General features: G+C 37.1%; 1 protein-coding gene and 1 long non-coding RNA gene across 3 annotated transcripts in view; one reads left to right on the top strand and one right to left on the bottom strand.

The window, feature by feature from the left end:
* The window catches only part of LOC309474450 (uncharacterized protein), a 143,760-nt gene that overhangs the window by 70,062 nt on the left and 53,624 nt on the right, over nt 1-20,074 (top strand). The gene's annotated exons all lie outside the window — the stretch shown is intronic.
* LOC309474487 lies at nt 6,536-13,635 on the bottom strand. Of its 2 annotated transcripts, none has more exons than XR_014197320.1 (2): nt 13,437-13,635; nt 6,536-13,332 (listed from the first exon to the last, which is right to left on the bottom strand). It is a non-coding gene; the product is annotated as an uncharacterized lncRNA (long non-coding RNA). The 2 variants fall into 2 exon arrangements; XR_014197321.1 differs by having other exon boundaries at nt 13,445-13,635.

Raw genomic sequence — 20,074 nt, 5'->3', positions numbered from 1 at the left:
ACCACAATTTTTGGTTGCAAAGTCATGACACCATACAATCATGCATTTTTGATTGTTGGTGGTTTTCCCTGTTGGGAAGAGGTAAAATTTGTAATTTTTACTGTTGATAACCAGGTGGCACCATTAACCCTTTAGATAGGCCTGTGCAAAAAAAAGCTTAGTTTCTGGCTTTTACATGGAGTTATATGGAGTATAATAGCATATAAAAAGTGTGTGTGTGTGTGTGTGTGTGTGTGTGTGTGTGTGTGTGTGTGTGTGTGTGTGTGTGTGTGTGTGTGTGTGGGTGAGTGAGTGAGTGTGAGAGAGAGAGCGCGAGAACTCACCTTGATGCGTCTGAGAAAATCAAAATATGCACCTCAGCTCTCAGAACTACACGGAGTAAACAAAAACAAAGTAAGTGTATTTATGCATCTGCTGCCTTTTGATGGTGAGAAATGCAGACTAAACAAAATCAAAGCAAGTGGATTTAAACACTTGCATGCAAGCCTGCTGGTCATTTGATGGTGAGAAGAGCAGCAAGCAACATGAGAAAGGGCTTGACTTGTAGTGAAGTTTTAGAGATGGTTATGCAGCCTGACCCCTCCAGCGAGCTGCAGGATTTATCATCTTCTCCCTCTGACACCACAGACTCAGGAGAGTCAGATCCTGATTTGGATGTGGCACCCTCATCATCCTCTCTAGCTTCCACTGAAGGCGAGGAAGATTCGGAGGATCCTGGATCTGGGTGGATTGGGAGAAACGGCGAATTGTGGTTTTCCACCAACGCAGAGACAACACCCTTTCTTCAGCCTGCCAGAGGCGTGACTCCAGGGCCGACGCGCTATGCCATCGCAAGGGTCCAGAACATGGATTCTGTTGTTTACGGAGGAGATGATTGACCTCATTGTCAGCATGAACAACCTCCATGGGCGCCGCACAATGAGAAACTGGACCGGGGTGGACTCCACAGATCTCCGTGCCTACATGGGGCTACTGATTTTGGCCATCAAAATCTGGTTTCTCATTGTGCGGCGCCCATGGAGGTTGGTCATGCTTAAAATGAGGTCAATCATCTCCTCCGTAAAAAACAGATTGAACACAGAATCCATTTTCTGGACCCTTGCGATGGCATAGCGCGTCGGCCCTGGAGTCACACCTCTGGCAGACTGAAGAAAGGAAGTTGTCTCCGCGTTGGTGGAAAACCACAATTCGCCGTTTCTCCCAATCCACCCAGATCCAGGATCCTCCGAATCTTCCTCGCCTTCAGTGGAAGCTAGAGAGGATGATGAGGGTGCCACATCCAAATCAGGATCTGACTCTCCTGAGTCTGTGGTGTCAGAGGGAGAAGATGATAAATCCTGCAGCTCGCTGGAGGGGTCAGGCTGCATAACCATCTCTAAAACTTCACTACAAGTCAAGCCCTTTCTCATGTTGCTTGCTGCTCTTCTCACCATCACATGATCAGCAGGCTTGCATGCAAGAGTTTAAATCCACTTGCTTTGATTTTGTTTAGTCTGCATTACTCACCATCAAAAGGCAGCAGATGCATAAATACACTTACTTTGTTTTTGTTTACTCCATGTAGTTCTGAGAACTGAGGTGCATATTTTGATTTTCTCAGACGCATCAAGGTGAGTTCTCACACTCTCTCTCTCACACACACACACACACACACACACAGACACACTCTATATATGCTATTATACTCCATATAACTCCATGTAAAAGCCAGAAACTAAGCTTTTTTTTGCACAGGCCTATCTAAAGGGTTAATGGTGCCACCTGGTTATCAACAGTAAAATTACAAATTTTACCTCTTCCCAACAGGGAAAACCACCAACAATCAAAAATGCATGATTATATGGTGTCATGACTTTGCAATCAAAAAATGTGGTTATAATGGAAGTCAATGGGGCAAAAACAGCCACGAACAGTAAATGAGGGAGAAAAAGTTCAAATCTGATGCTGCACAAAAACTAACAATGCATCAAAACCAATGTTGTTTCTAATCTTTGACATGTCCAAGACTGTGATAAAAGGTAAAAAAAAAATCCATGTCCGTGAAATGTTTTTAAACATTTAGTAGTTTTGAGCAGGACAGAGGTTGATTAATAGATTTATGCAAAACAAATTTGAAAAAAATATTTATCTGATACATTTTTACAGCAGTTTAAAGTAGTGGCTGTTTTCAGCCACGAACATAACGAAAGGGTGAATTTGAACAATGGACAAGGGTTAAATATATTAAAAAATACCTATATTTTTGTGCATTGGTGAATATTCAGGCGAATATTGTTTCGTGGCACGAATTAATAAAACCTCAGCAGGTTATACTAATTTGTTCCCTCGTTTTACTATAATGTGGCCACGTTGTAATTTGTTAAATCAAAATGAGGGAGGGAAATAGTTCAACGTGTCCACGATTTATTAAAACGAGGGAACAAATAAGTCGTCGTAAGTTAACTACTAAGTTAATTATTTAGATCAGTGGACAGGGCACATAAAAAAAAAAACAACGCCTCAAGGCTCTAACGTTAAAGTTTGTAATAATTTAAAAACCGAACCAGCACAAACGGAAATCTTTACAGCACAAAACAGCACAGATGTGGTCATGTGGATCAAGCGGTTGACACCATTTTTAGCTGTTTTAGAGCTTTAAAACGGGCTGCATGTCCGACCCGTGGCGTTCACCGATCGGGTTCAAAAGCGCGTGCTCCTTCACCCGTCTTAACAAGCTCACGAGTACGGATTCAACAGTTATTAATGTTAGGCTATTGGTGAAAAGCACGCGTAAAGTCTGTCCCTGGTGCACCCTAACGTTACTTATCCCGCCTAAACTTTGGCTCGGCTGCAGCTCTATGTCTGACGGGCTAGCAGTGACCCCGCTACCGATTAAACATGTCCAGACACTGGCGGGGGTCTTCAGTTGAATTAAGCGCGATCTAGACACGATTATTATAAGTTTAGTAATTTTTGAACTACGCGACCACATAATGCGATTAGCAAAAATTCGAGATGACAATTTTAACCAGTTCCTATTTCTTAAACTCCATCACAGAACACCCCGACGTCTGTAAAGTAGTTCCCGGTTCTTTGACTTAATGTTAATTTCCTCAAAAACAGATATGTTGTCACTTGTCACCAAGCAAAACACATTCGAGCTCTTACCTTGTTTAATTGAGTTTTCTCGCAGACTCGCACATGGAGATGGTCCTTTGCTTGCGAAGCGAGGTAATGGCGGACAGCAGAAATTTTCAACGACTGAGATGTACGAGACGTAATGACGTCACATGATCACATGACACCCCAAAACTTTGGTTTAACCTTAAACTACCATTCAAGTAAAAGTAATGTTTTAAAGTTTGTCTAGAGGGCGTAACACTTACTTTGAGGCAAAGTGAAAACAGAAGGTATAAACTGAAAATCACAATTTTCCATTGGACCAATGTAAATATATATTTTGAATGGATTGCACTGATGTTTCACTTTTTTCAGTGTCATTTTCCATAGGGTTCAGGTCAGGGGACTGGGATGGCCAATGCAAATGCTTGGTTTTGGATGCCCATCTTAAAGGAGTCATGACCTGTAATTTTCACTTTTCCAGGAGAAAAAATGTATGTTATGATTGCCTAACAATTATACACTGGCCGGGAAGCCGATATTTAAAAGTGAAGCGTTTGTTTACCCCTGGGTTCGTCAACCAGCCCACGTGCACGCGCACTCAAATACGTGATGTTAATTTCTGCGCCGACTTGACGTCAAGTCGGCGCAGGATATACCATATATGGACACCGCAGACCTATGCTGCAGGAAGCCCGCCCTGCCCCTCTCCCCCTCATATTCAGTCGAGCGCCGCCATGAATTCTGATTCGAAGTACGCACTCGACCGTGAAAGATGCAGAAACGTGGTGCACACGTGAGTTGCTCTGTTGTTGACTCCCAGAATCAACATGGAAATGTTTTTTCTCTCCCAAGAACGGACCAAGCTGTCAGGGACCAGTGGATTAAATTCATTTTTAATGACGCGGTTCCTACAACCCTTCCCACTGGCTTAGGTGTCTGTGCTAAACATTTTACAAAAATTGCGTTGCAATGATAAGATCTTTATTCACGCGAATCGACGCGATCAACAGACTGTCTGTCTGTCATCTGCTCAGTCAGTGCTCATCATGCTGCAACCTTTCATGTGATGGAATAGATTTAAATTTAATGCTTTAAACGATACTTTTCACGATTTGTTAATCTCGATAGCTGTAATAGTAAAAACGTAGTAAAAGTTTTCGAGAGAGTTCATGTAATACTACTAGCTATTTCATATGCAAGCATGTCAGCCAATCACAGCAGTGGGCGTTTGCACTGCAGTCTCACAGCAGACACGCCCCTTAAAACAGAGCGTTCAAATCTGAGGCTGAAATCAGGCTTGGAAAAATGGCTTTTATTTATCAATTATGACAATTTTTGATGTAAAAATCATACTAACATTATAAGGGCACCCCAGGCAACATTGTAAAATAATAAAACAATCCAGTTCATGACTCCTTTAAGTGTTTGCTGGCAAAAAAAAAAAAAAAAAAAAAAAATTTAAGGATATGACAACATCACAATCCATCTATGTTTTAATACAAAGATTAAACCTGCTGTGAAACACTTTGTTTGCCAAAAATAAAATAAATTGTTCAATTTAATTACATTTTAAATAATTTATTGATAACACTTTCATTAGATAACATTAACTAATTTAGTTATCATGAACTAAGAATGAACAATACTTCTACAGAATTTATTAATCTCGGTTAATGTTAATTTCAACATTACAAAAATTGTATTTGTTAACATTAGTTAATGCACTGTGAACTAACAATTAACGACTGTATTTTAATCAACTGACATTTAAAAAGATTAATAAATACTGTAACCAATGTATTGATCACTGTTAGTTCATGTTAGTTAATACATTAACTACAAATGAGAACTTATTGTCACCGATTTATTAGATTGTTAGAAAGTTGTATGCATGCATTTGATTACCACTGTTTTTAATAATAAATTGTATAAAATAAAAAAAACACAGAATCCAGGATCTTTTATTTTATTTTATTTTTATAGATAGAATGTAACCAGTAAAAAAAAAAAATGAAATGCATTTCATAGGACTTTGGGGATACTTAATTTAATTTTATCAATCAATAAATTCCTCTTGAAAAAAACTTTGTTGTATTATTTTAATTTAATACTGTGAAGCTGCTTTGATACAATCTGTATTTTGAAAAGCGCTATACAAATAAACTTGACTTGACTTGACTTGACTTCATAGGTCTTGATTTTTACAGTTTAATTAAAGCAGCCAAAACAGAAAACAGATTTATTTTTTTGGGGAAAAATAATATGGCTTAGTATATATGTAGAAAATGCTGGACAATTTTACATTTGCGCTTGAAAGAGGAGGTCATACCGCTGTCAAGTTGAAAAATGATTCTGATCGTCACTTCAAATATCTGCGGTAAGCAAATTTTAATTTCGCCACTGCTTGTCCATCCCTTGTATTATTTTGTATAAATCCAGTTAAAAAATTCATAGCTACTGTCTGTGCATCACGGAGTGGTTCACGGATTGGTCCGGGACACCAGTGGCGGCGATCTGCATGCTTTTATTCAGCGCACCCTACCAAGGGCACTCTGCTGACATCCATTATATCTGGACCTTTACCTAATGCATTCTTTTGTGAGTGACGCCCTTTTAAATGCTGCTCATAATCTCCTTTCACTCTCTGTATTGATATGTAGCTCTGGGCGTGTTATCTCTGCATATAAACACGGGTAATGACAATCTGCGCGTTTGCAGGAGCAAGAGGAAGTGGAGCAGCAGACACTCACTACTCCATTAGCATGTGAACGTGACAGCGGGCCTGCACAGTATCGCTACGACTGCTGTCCCCTCTCAAGGTCGATGTTGATGGTCTCGTTCAGGGGCGGAAGCTTCATGTTGCTTTTTATTGTTGAAAACTGAGTGACAGTAAAGTAGGCATTCACTCTTAGACAAGCTACAACATGTCTGATGTGTCAAGAAGTTTTCTGACCTCTCAACTGTAAAACGATGCAGTGAAAGAAGTAATATTTCTGAGTACTGTATATGTGGCTACAAATTAGATTATTAGTTGCAGTGTATAAGCAGATTAATTAATTAAATCATAATTCACCATTAAATCATAATCAAAATGTTGTTATATAATTGCTGGACAATTATGTTCTTCCAAAGGCCCCTTAGAATTAAGGGCCCCTTTAGCCAGCTTTAAAGTCGACATGAAATGAAAATTCAACCTATTCACCCTAAATCCATGTTATTGATCATTTTTTGAACGATTCTTCCTTTCATTCCTTCAATTCATTAACCCCCCTCCCCCAACTGGCAAGATATTATCTGGGAATAACAGACCATGGAAAGTCATAATTAACCAATCAGAATCTATGTATGTATGTATTATAATATAATAGAATTGCAAACTGTTATCATCCATATCAGTCTAATCATTCTATTTCCTATACTATATATATATATATTTTTATCTTATGTACCCCCACATGTAAGATTTAAATACCCATTCATCAACACCAAACCAATTATTTACTTTCAAAGTAAAAATGTATGTGGGAGGGAGACAACACCTCCTCTTTCTCTCTCTTTCTTAATGAGGCACCTGAGCTTGTTTGTTTTTCACAGTTTTTCAAAGGTTTGATGGTACTTGGACAAATCATAGAGAAATTTCCTGTGAAAGATCTAATAGCAAATTTAGAGACATTTAACAAAAGTAATGTAATTAGCAGGTTTTTGATAGCAGGATTTAATATCATCAAAGCTTAGCAAGTTTGAAATTTCAGATATGTGTGCAACAAAACCAATATACTTTAAAAAGTGAATGTGTTTAGTCAACATTTTTCCATGAGCATCAACCTCCTATAGATGGCAGATTAGTCTGAGATCAGGTCCATGAACTGGCCTTCTTAAGCTATGGATTCCCAGTTGACGATTACAATGAAGCAATGGATAGTCACTCAAAACACATGGGTGTTTCATGCTTCACCAGTAGCTCTGGATTGCGAGTTGGTTTATATATCTTCGGCCTATAGACTTAACCTTTCACCCAGTCAAACTCATCATAAGACAATCTCAGGAAAATAATTGCTACATTCCTGACATGAATGCAGCACAATAAGCCAAGTTTGTCTGTTTAACAACAACAGCAACATCATTTACAGATGCACTGTTTACCCCCCTCCACCTCCCTTTGTTTGGCCCTGTGTGTATCCTCGTTATGGTTGCATAAAGATTAAGGAAACGAGCACATCATAACTCAGTTCCTAGCCCGGGGGGGCAGCAGCAGCCTGCATCAGAACTGCGTAATCTCCTATCAGTGTGGCGTTCTCATTTGGCTTAAGAGATAGGACGTTTTTATAAGCAGCACCTCCGGTTACAGGCAAGATTTACATACTGAAGATGATAAACTCATTCTGGCACCTGTGTAATTCGCTAATGACACATAATTTTAGCATGAACTGACTGCGAGAGAGAGAGAGATAGAGGGAGAAAAGGGGGGAAATTCTGCAGCTTGACAGGAACGGAGCCGCCATCCTTTCAGCACGGTGTGTCTTCAAACGCTTGCACAGTCTTGACGGGTTGTTTTAACAGTGACTTTCTTTAATTAGGAATTTCTGTAATTCACTTTCGGTTTTATTTGCTAAGATCACGGAAATGCCTGAAGATGGGAAGATTTAATTAAAGGAGGTTGATGAAAGAACAAAGCCTTCACCGTCTTGCAAGTGTTTCCTCTGATAATATCCTGCCAAAGACAGGCCTAGCAGGGTAACAACCGTCACAGAGACATAAATATAAGATTAATTTTCTTTCCGCTATACATTTGGTTAAATATGTTTACCGTGGCATTACACAGTCTGTTGTTTCTTCTTAAGTAAAACACCTTATTTTTGGAAGATGATGTTGTGTATGTAACATTTTAGGAATAGTTAAACTAAACAGTTCTTAATTTACGCACACTCCTGACTTTCGGAACCTGTACGAACACAAAAGGAGTTTTCTAGCAGAACGTCCAAGCTGTTCTTTTCCAGTGTAAGTGAATGGTGAGCACAACGGTCAACACGATTTTAGAGAATACAGCCTAAACATAAGCTGCATAAACATTCTCCAAAACTACTACCTCTGTGTTCAACAGAAAATATAAATTCCTTCAGGATTGGGATGAATAAAAGGGTGTAAATGATGACAGAATTTAATTATAAATGTAAGTGTAGTTTGCTATTTGATATATCATTTAAAGGTAATATATTTTGAATATACTAAATTGCAACTTCATTTTTACAAATGTGTAATAATTGTGTAAAATAGAATAGGAATGTACATGTGATTACATAAAGATAAAAAAGCACTTTAAAGTTCAGCTTATTGTATTTAATATAACACATTTTCATGTTAATTGCAATTAACATGCAATAAAGTGCCTGAACACATTACAAGCAGTTCACAATTAAAAGGATAGTTCACCCAAAAATGAAAATTTTGTCATTTACTCACCCTCAAGTTGTTCCAAATCTGTATGAGGTTTTTTCTTTTCAACCAGCCAGTTGACGGCAGCCATTGACTTAGTCGGAAAAAATACTAAGTCAGTCAATGGCTACCATCAACTGTCTGGTTACCAACATTCTTCAAAATATCTTCTTTTGAAGTTTTAATTTTTGGGTGAATGATCCCTTAAAGTATATTATTTCTGTAATAAGAAATCTTTTTAAAACTATGCTAAACTGTTTTACTTCTTTACAAGGAATTCCTTTAAGAACTACTACCAATGGTCTTTTAGATTAAAAAATTGATACATTTTTGTAATAATTGGAATGGGAAAGCACCCTGTTAGATTAGCATGCATATACTACATCTCCTATTAGAGCGTTAAACAGCTCTGCTCGTAAATGTGCTTATCTCTAACAGAGAGATTCACCTCTTACAACACAGATGGGATCATCAGGGATCAACTAATGCTTCCATGTATTTTGATTTCCCCCTTTTTTCTCCACATAAAATAGAGTTTAATAAAGTCTTAACTTTCTTTAGTACATCATTATTATCTTTTGATATGGATGTGCCATCTGGCAAATGTTCAAGTGAAAGGAGATAAGAATGCGTAATGAGGATGTGGATGACTCTGGCAGATTCAGTCACAGAATCACAGGTGTATTGTGGTTAGTGGAATGAGGACACAGCCAAAAGAAATCCACATATTCTCAATAACAATAAAACCTGCACTTTGCTTGCAAAAGTAAAATTTATAGAAACATTATACACAACCATATGTTATTGTGTTGGATTCAAAATTTTTAGTGATTAGCTAACAACCTATGGCTGTTTTCACAGAATATACTGTTTATCTGAGAAAAGTTTGGTTCTAACAGCAAGCAGTTTATGGCATTCTATTTAGAAATTATTACAAGTATGAGATAATGCTCGAGCATGAAACAGGTAAACAATATAAAAAAATAAATTAAAAAAACGGTTAGTTCAAAAAGGAATAGTTCACCCAAAAATGAAAAAGAAATTTAAATCTGTATGGCTTTCTTTCTTCTGTGGAACATAAAAGAAGATATTTTGAAGAATGTTGGTAAGCAAACAGTTTTGGTCAACTCTGACTTCCACTGCATAAAAAAAACACACACACAAAAAACACTGAAACATTTCTCAAACCATATTCTTTCATGTTCCACAGAAGAATTAGATTGAATAAAAATTTTAGGAGAAGCATCCATTTTAAAGGAACTGTTAAGCACATGCTTTAGTATGTTTGTCAACACAGCCTAATAATATAACTTCTTTAAAGCACGGAAAATGTTTTAAAAAACAATGATTAAAAATGTACTTTAAAGTAAAACTTTTAATTTGAAATTCTTAATTGTGTTAAGAAACATAATCATGAAAGTGTACTCTGTATGTGACCCTGGATCACGGGTATATTTGTGGCAATAGCCAACAATACATTGTATGGGTCAAAATTATAGATTTTTCTTTTATGCCCAAAATCATTAGGATATTAAGTAAAGATCATGTTCCATGAAGATATTTTGTAAATTTCCTACCGTAATATAAAACATCTATTTTTGTGAGTGAATGCAGCACAATTGCAAACATAAATGGACAAATTTTAAAGGCTGTTTCAAATTTTTTTGCACTCTCAGACTCCGAATATTATCCTATCCTAACAAACCATACATCAATGGAAAGCTTTCAGATGATATATAAATCTCAATGTGACTGTCTTTTTTTTTTTTTTGTATGTTGTCTGCAAGTACAGTTTTTTATTATACTTTTAAGATTTGAAGTACACTACAAAAGCACATTAAATTCAATTAAGTGCAATTTTTTACACAAGTGATAGTTTAGGCAAATCAGAAAATTATTATTTAATATTTACAAAAAAGGTGAATATCTGAAATATTTGACTTAGCAATATTGCAAGTCTTCTGAATTACAATACGATCCCAATTGTGTGATTGCCATGTTTTGTGGTTTTTCATTTTCAAGGTCTTATATTATTGCCTGTGTTTTCTTTCAGACCTTAGTTTCAGTAGTCATGTCAAAGCAATAACTAAATCAGCATACTTTCATCTGAAAAATATTGCAAGAATTAGATGCTTTGTTTCCAGACAAGAGTTAGAGAAACTTGTGCATGCTTTCATCACCAGCAGGGTGGATTATTGTAATGGACTCCTCACTGGCCTTCCCAAAAAGACCATAAGACAGTTGCAGCTCATACAGAACGCTGCCGCCAGGATTCTGAGCAGAACCAGAAAATATGAACATATCACACCAGTCCTCAGGTCTTTACACTGGCTCCCAGTTAGATTTAGGATTGGTTTTAAAGTATTATTACTGGTATATCAATCACTCAATGGCCTAGGACCTCAATACACTGCAGATATGCTCACTGAATATAAACCCAACAGATCACTCAGATCATTAGGATCATATCAGCTAGAAATACCAAGGGTTCACTCTAAGCATGGCGAGTCTGCTTTTAGCTATTATGCCAGCCGCAACTGGAACCAGCTTCCAGAAGAGATCAGAGGTGCTCCTACAGTGGTCACATTCAAATCCAGACTCAAAACGCTTCTGTTTAGCTGTGCATTTACTGAATGAGCACTGTGCCGCTGTTCGTCCGACTGTTTGTACTGTACTGTATTTTATTTTATTTTTCTAAACTGTTTTAATTATTCTTATTTATTTTAATTATTTTTATTTCTTCTATGTAAAGCACTTTGAATTGCCATTGTGTATGAAATGTGCTATATAAATAAACTTGCCTTGCCTTGCCTTTCTGTTGTCATGGTTTCTAGCATGTATATCATTGGTTGTCATGGTTACTCATTGTTTTGATTTCACACACCTGTTCCTTGTTTTGTTCATTGAGTTCCCTCAGTATAGTCCTTATTTTCAGCATAGTTCATTGTCTTGCTACTTTTGATAAAAGATGGAGAAGGTCATCGATACCTTTATTTAGTCTCAGTTGGACTTGGACTACTGTAAGATTCTTTATGTTGGAACCTGTCAGGCCGTCATTTCACTCTCGCAGCTAGTTCAGACTGCGGCGGCCAGGCTGCTTGTGAGTGCTAAGAAGAGTGTTTATATTTCCCCTAGTTTAGCCTCGCTCGGGTGGCTGCCAGTTGACTTTAGGATAACATATAAAATATTGCTGGATGTTTTTAAACCAGTGCATGGGATGGCTCCTGCTTCTGTGTCTGAGCTCATCACTTTTTGCCAAACATCTAGGTCTTACATCTAGATCAACTAACAAGTTGCTTCTTACTATCCCACAAACTAATTTAAAGCTCAAAGGGGATAAGGCCTTTGCCGCTGCGTGTCTGAGGCTTCGGAATAGTCTGCAACATGAAATTAGAGTGGTCACATCTATAAACACTTTTAAAGCCCAGTGTAAAATATATATATATATATATATATATATATATATATATATAGGGGTTAAGCTAGTGTGAGAGTATTTTAGTTGATTCCATTTTTGGGTTATCTTGTTTTATGTAATTTTATGTACAGTATTTGTATATTGATTGTACAGCGCATTGGTCAGCATTGGCAGTTTTAAAGTGCTTTATACATAAAAATGAATGAATGGTGTTGTCTGTGCTTTGCACACTGTTTTGTTGCGTTTATTCTGTTAATGGGTTGTTCTCTTGTGTTTTGTATATAAAGTTATGCTTTACTTTATGCAACTACATCAGCTTTTCCTCTCCTCGTCTCCCTTCTTATCCTTGATTTTACAGTGATGAAGAGACAGAAATTGAATTTATTATCGTTATTGTAATTTGTTGGGGCATATTAGTTAGTAGTTAACTATTTTCTGGGCAACTAATTAACAAGTAAAAAAGAATAGTTGTCACCTTCATAGTTGTTTGTTAGGGATACTGTTTACGGCTGCACAATATTTTTATTTGATTTTTTTCTACCTCCCAGCCCTTTCATATAAGGACTTCAAAGTTTCCACTTTTGTAAATTAAATATCAAACTTAAGGCACTTCAAAAATATAGCAGACATTTTTCAGCAGAAAGAAAAGGACCGTAATAAGGAAGAATGTTGCTCTTTGGTATATTTTTCTTTCACTTAACAACCTGTACTTTTGGATAGCTCTGGATTCTTGTTTCATCCAGATTACGGCTCTCGGCCCTCTGTCGTTTTAAATAGTCTGACTGATGGAGATGATTGGCAGGCACCACTCAAAGTTCACCACTGAAAATAAGCTCAAGAAGGGCAAGTGCACCAAGTGCGAATTTGGATGTCTGAAAAACAGACCCAAAGTAATTTCACCTGCGAGTGAAAGAAGAAAAAAGGCAATGTGTAAGTGTGAGTTGATAAGTGGGCAATCCAACAAAAGATGCTGTAGAGAAAGTTCAGCCCAATCACATTTGTGTGAATGCTGGGTGATTGAGATGCCTGCAGACTCTTTTTAAATAATGCAGTGAATTATCTGAGACAATGCCCACTAGCATTCTCACAGTGTTTATTTAAATGAAGTTGGGTCAGGCTTGTCAACTACAGATTAGTCTCTGTTGTCCAATAACATGCTCACTGCTTGGGAAAAGAACAGTTCGACAACATGTTTCTCTCAAGCTCTCTGACCCTGCAGGGGAGTGGGAGGGACGAAGGGTGGAAGTGGGCTGTTGTTTCAAGCAGGTTGAGTTCATCTTCACTTCAGGAAACAAAAGATTGCAGATGGGTGTTGAAGGGTTAGTAATATCGTCAGGTCTTATCTCTCTTTTCCGTCCTGAGAATAATTGTGTTAGCAACTGGACACACACACACACACACACACACACACACACACACACACACACACACACACACACACACACACACACACACACACACACACACACACACACACACACACACACACACACACACACACACACAGAGAGAGAGAGAGAGAGTTGTTAGGTTTATCTTTGTGGGGACTCTACATAGGCGTAATGGTGTTTATACTGTACAAACTGTATATTCTATCCCCTTACACTAACCCTACCCCTAAACCTACCCATCACACAGAATTTTCAGGCATTTTTATACCAGCTTTACAAATGAGGACGTCCCTAAAGTTTTGGGAGATTTTATCAGGTTTTGGCCACTTCTATCATACAAAGAAATTGTGTAAATGCCTTCTATTATGTTTTGTTTTGGAAGTTTAATATATTAATCAACTTGAAAACTGTATTTGATTGTTTCATATTTAAGTTTGCTTAAGTTGGTCATTATTCTGACCTAGATTACATTTCAAATACCTAGATAATGCCCATGATTTATTTCCAATGCAAGAGCATTTCAAGATACCAGAGGTCTTAAGCCAAGATAAAAATGGCCTCCGCAATTGGAACAAGCTGGCCACAAATTGAGCTGTCTAAATCTCAAACATACCATGATTAATCTGTTTGGTTAAAAAGGTGCAGATTTGCATGGCAGCAGAGACAGAGAGTGAGGAGGACAAAAGTGCTCTTAGATTTCTTCAGCGGGCAGAACTGTGAGATGAGGAAATGGAAAATGAGGTGGGGCCATTAACAGCCTTTTTGTCAGTCCTGTAGAAGCTGTGTACTTCTAGTGAGGTAGCAGGTGTTCCCAGGGGACTGATGTCCTAATTTTTATGACCCCTCGGTTTTGATAATGACCTTGATTTAAACTACAAGGGTGTTCTTCGGCATCTTGTACTGTTCTAAATAGGAGATTAATCAGTAGCACTTTAGCCTTAGACAACATGCACTGCCTCACTTCTAGTCAGGGTCTCATCAGCACCCCCTGCCGAAGACGCTGAAGTTTGATCAATTTTGCCATTTAATTGATCTAATTATCTCATCTCGCTCGCAACAACATCTGTTCTGTACTAATGTAGTCATGCATATGGCATCAAGAATATGATTTAGGGTCTTTTGTAACTTCCCAGGGAGATTGTGGCGCATTCTGAATAGCTCATTTCATCACATAGTCAGCAACACGCCCATGTATTTGGATTGTTTTGCTCATCTATCACAGGAAAGGGAGTGGATTACACCTAATAAAGGTGCTGATGAAAGCTGAGACTCGGGTGCTGAAACAGGGGTTGTGCTTCCTCAGCTGCGAGCGAGTCAGGCCATCTGGATCTGATCTGGATAAGGCTGCAGGACTCTCAGTAATCGCTAGAGTAACTCAGGTAAACTATCACAGATGTGAGATAATTGCAAGGAGCGGGCTTTCAAAACAACATCATTTGGGGGAGTCTCAAATCTTCGAGCCTCTGCAACATTGAAGCTTATTGGGAAGTGAGAGTGGAAAACATTTTCGTAGGAACTCATTTTCTTGCACTTTTTTGGTTGTAACTTTTAGAGGGTTTGAAGGATATTAAAATCTGTTCATGTCTAAAACCTTGCTGAAAAGACATCTTAAACAAGCCTGAGCTGGGCTTCTGGTCTTAGCTGGTTTAAGCTGGTCTTAGACTGGCCAAGCTGGTTTTTTTTTGTTTTGTTTTTTGCAGCAGCAGCAGGTTGTTTTTTATGATTATAACACTTTTTATAATTATTTAATTTATATGATTTTTCAAGATTTACTTTAAACAATGTTATATTATATAGAAACATTACATCTTTGTATATATTTTTTAAATAAGTGAATAATTATTGTCATGCAGTACATATTCATGTGTCCATCAAATATATTGGATAAAATATTCTCACTTAAAACTGATATTTTTTAAACATGAAAAGATCATAGTTTATTTTCATTAATCAAAATATTACATTAAGTGAACATAGGGGTGAGTTTTAAATAATTTCATTACTTTGGAATATGCCATGTACTTTAGTTCTTCACTATAACATATTAAAACTATAAAAAAAATAATAATAAAAATCAATTTTCTATATGTGACCCTGGACCACAAAGTCACATGGGTCAGTTTTTATTTATTTATTGAGATTTATACATCATCCGAAAGCTGAATAAATAAGTTTTCCATTGGTGTATGGTTTGTTAGGATTGGACACTATTTGGCCGAGACACAACTATTGAAAATCTGGAATCTGGGGGTGCAAAAAAATCGAAACATTGAGAAAATCACCAAATAGTGTCCTATCCTAACAAACAAAAGATAAATATAGCCTCAAGTAAGCTAACTTCCTTAACTCTCAGTAACTGTATTTATTTCCATCCATTGTTTCTGTTTTATTTTTTATTTTTTTTATTTTAAGTAAAAAGTTTAAGTGCCTATATTTGTGAGTTTGCTATACACTGTTATAGAAATACTTCCTAAAAATGCAAAATAAATACATGCATTATTTTTATATTTTTTATATAGAGAGTGTAAGAGAGTACTGGACAAATGTGCCAAACTTTACATTAAAATCTAAAGCAAAATGCTTACAATCTGAAACATTTGAAGTGTAATTTAGAATTTCTAGGATTTCAAGAATAATTTTCCCAACTATATCAGTGCCAGGTCTGTATCGTGAACTCATTGAGTTGTGAGAACAAACAACTCGAGAATATTCCAGCTCTGATGAAATAAGTCAGGCCAGGTAATGCAAGCAGTCACACCTCGCTTCTTCTGCAACACTAATACAGTATTGTTTTTAAATTTGCTTGTTTGCTTGCTTGTTGGCGAAATCATCTTGTGAATATCTTAGTCTTGCGTGCAGGGCACTATAACATTATATATGTATATGTTTATTTGACCTGAATAGCTTTCACAAAGCAATTAGACAGGAAGAAGCTGGAGAAAGACCAGAGTCCGATCTAAACAGGTGCTTTAAAAATAGAAGCCATTTTGATGAAATTTGTTGCAATACAGCAATTACTGTCTCACCATCACATTATTTTTTTTCAAATTCTCCCTAGAATTCTTCCTATCAGCATGAGAGGGGTTTAGAGCATTTTCTCTGATCATGTTAAAGCAGACAGCATGTGACAGCAGGGGATGAAGATTCAATATGATCAGTGAGAAAACCAGTAGGGGAAACCAAGACAGTTGAATTCAACCCATGTGCGTTAGAGAATATTTTCTATAATTGTAAATAATTGGTTGCTTTGCAGAGAAGTGACACCGATGCCAAGTAATACCAGGCTACATGGTTGGATATTCTAACTAATTGGCTCTTTAAAACAGGCTAGGCATTTTTAAGGTCCTTAAATTGGTCCTCTTCCCTTCAGAGAGCAGTTTGAGTGCCAAAACTAATTAGACCATTGCTGATTGTTTAGAAACCCAGAGAACACTAAGGCAAACCAGACGTCAGAGAGAGGAGTGGTGCCAGGAGCTGACTTACAACAACTCAGCTGGGGAGGGAAGCAAAATGTTGCTTATTAGGTACGAACTTAAAAAAGGATTCACAGCAAGGCCCGAAGAGCTGTTACAACATGTGCTGGGCAAGACTTAAAACTGAATACAACTCTTTAATGTGTGCGTATGTGCCCTGCGTAGCCTTGATTTCTCTCTACTCTTGTCTAACTCTCTTGTTTTAGATCCAGGCCGAGTAAATGTGGCCTAACTCTGAAGAACAGTGATGAGAAGTAGTTAGAGTGGTTACAGTATAGCATAGTATTTAGCTGTGTGTCTATGTATACGGCATTCTCACATTCATCCTGGGCTTTAACAGATCCTTGACCTCTGACCTCTTCTCTCATCAGGGATTAACAGTAGACTTTTCTCAATATGCGTTCTTGTCAGTACTTGTGCTCTTTTGGCCTTGTGAAACGTCATCAGTCGCTGCCCAAGTAATTTGTCATCAGTCGCTGCCGAAGTAATTTGACATTTTTTATTTGTTCCAATTCAGAAGTTCACATCTAGCCAAGTACATTTTTCAAAGCTCAAATCTGTGGTTTATTTATAAAGAGTGCCTATTTGAAAAGTTGATCCTACTTCTTCGGAGTTGTGAAATCCAGTCGATCACCGTGCGCTCAGTGCTCATGTACCCCGCCAGCCTTACCTCGGCTAGGCCTTCTGAATATTTGCCACTGGCTCTGATGTCTCTATAATGGTTAAATTATAGAGACATCTATAATTATAGATGGATACAGTACAGTTTGTCTTGTGTATCTAATGAGAACATTTGGACTTATGAATCTATTATTTGTTCCTGGGCATATTGTTTTGACTGAGGGCAAAGTTAGACTCATAACTTTATATATTTATATATACCGTTTGACTAGAACACTAACTTTGTACGTGTCACGGTTGGTTTGGGGGTTTTCTTCCTCTTCTTTGGGGTTTTACGGCAGCTTGCATCCAATTTGTTGCATTACTGCCACCTACAGTACTAAATTCCCTTTATACTATATTATCTTGTCCAATCCGGTTTCTTTAAAAAAAAAAAAAAACTACTAATATTCCCTTTCTGTTTCTCTGCACATTCTCTGAACATTTCTCTCTACTCGTTCTAAACTCTGTATCTGGGTCATAATTTATTGTCTTTCTTGATTAAACTTCCACAAGATAGTAAAACATGCTCAACCGTCTCATACTCCTGACACTGGCTGCACATTCCTGTTGGGTGTTTTCCCATGGTTTGGGGTTTTGTTTGAGTTCATGTCTTTTATTTTGTAATTCATACTCTTAGTCTTGCTTCCTGTTTGTCATGTGCTTCCCTTGTTCCTCGTGTATCTTGCAATCATGTGATCATGTCTTGTGCTTGCTATGTGTTATGTTCTGATTGGTTGTTTTGGTCATGTGTCCTATGTTGTCTTATGTATATAGCCCTCTGGTTTTATTGGTCTCTTGTCTAGGGCAGGGCAGGGCAGGGCAGGGCAAGGCAGAGCAGGGCAAGGCAGGGCAGGGCAAGGCAAGGCAGGGCAGGGCAATGTAAGGCGTTTATTTTGTATATGTTCACGTTGGGATTTTCGATAAACTGCACTTTGGTTCTTCAAACTTGGCTACAGTGACATGTTATAGTACGTTTTACTGAAGCGTTTCCTTGTCTTTATTTCCTATTGTATAAACTTCTTATACTTTATACGTATACTTTTATAATGGCTATTATTGTTCATTAAAACTGACATTTAACAAAAAGAGACAGGGTTGTGCGTTGTCGTAATCTTATTTTATTATACATATACATACACCGAAGATAAGCAGAGTCTATGCACATATTGCCTGAACCACATTAACATGTTACATATTTTAAAAATGAAAACGAAAAGAGGCTGTATGGTGTTTTATACCATAATTCTTTTTATTGTTAATATATGAAGATAAAGGAGTAGCCAATGCGAGGTGAGTAATGTTAGCAAGTACGCCGCTGTTCCATTTGCTGAATTATCGGACTTTCATCCTCCCGTCCTCGTGAGTTTTTACTCTTGAGCCGAACTACCAAGGAAGCAAGTCCGAAATTTGTGTATTTGGAATTGAGAAACACCACTTGTCTCTGTTTCCATTTATTTCTGAAATTACCACTCTTATTATTCACAGCCTGCTGCATTTGGAGTAAGGACATTTTCCAGTGTTATCTTAACTAAATGTATTTCCCCTCACTAATTCTTCACAGATGCCATAGTAGGCGGTGCTCAGAACTTTGATTCATTTTGAAAATTGCTCATCTTACATCTTGAGCCTAAAAACCTATTGGGGAGCATTTTTTTGATTGCGTCATTCTGGCGCATTTTGAGTCAAAATCTTTAAACAAAAACTGCAAATTTATTTCTTGTAATTTTGACTCACAACAAATTTGCAATGCAACTTTATTTATCATGTTATATCAACTCATCATTACATGATAGTCATGGAATGATGAGTTGATATTGTGAGAAATAAAGTTGCATTGCTAATTTGTTGCAATTATTAGATATTAAGTCACAATTATGACAAATACAGTCAAAATTACAAGTAGTTATATGGTTAGATATGAAGTAACTTTGCCATACAAAGTTAATGTTGTAATACATAAATTCATAATTATGAGATAAAAAGAATTCGAAGTAGTAAAGTGGCAATTGTGATATTGAAAAAATTACGAAAAATTATAAGGAATAAAGGTGAAAATACAGTAAATTGTTGTATTGTGAGTCATATTATGATATTTGAAGTCCCATTTTGATACACAGTTGCTATTGTGAGATATAAAGTCGTAATTGCAATATTTAAAGGAAGAATTCAAAGGAAGAGATTCACAATTGTGAGATGATAAAAGCAATTAAAATAAATAAAACTATGAGAAATTAATTCTAAGTTGCAAGCTTCTTTCTCATAATTTATTTTGCATAATTAACTTGCAATAAACTTGCGAATGCGAGAATGTAATGCAATTACCTTTCTTACTTTTGTACTCAGAGGTGGAAACAAGCTTTCATAAATATCAGCACCAAACCAGCATTAACTAGAATGAATGGAATGGAAATTCATGCTGGCATAAAGCCGTTCTTTTCAGCAGGGCGCACAAAAATGATTTCCCTTCATATGTGTGCTGCCATTTCTGCCTGGGCCCAAAACGTGAATTATACCATGCCCACAACAGAATCCAATTTCCTGGTATACAGTTGGCCGGGAGGTTCCGGTTTGGTGCGTTGTGGTACAGCCAAGAC

Source organism: Leuciscus leuciscus (assembly GCF_965113295.1).
Source record: "Leuciscus leuciscus genome assembly, chromosome: 14".
NCBI classification, from domain to species: domain Eukaryota; kingdom Metazoa; phylum Chordata; class Actinopteri; order Cypriniformes; family Leuciscidae; genus Leuciscus; species Leuciscus leuciscus.
The sequence above is the reverse complement of the archived record's forward strand: the minus strand, read 5'-3'. Positions and strand labels throughout refer to the sequence as shown.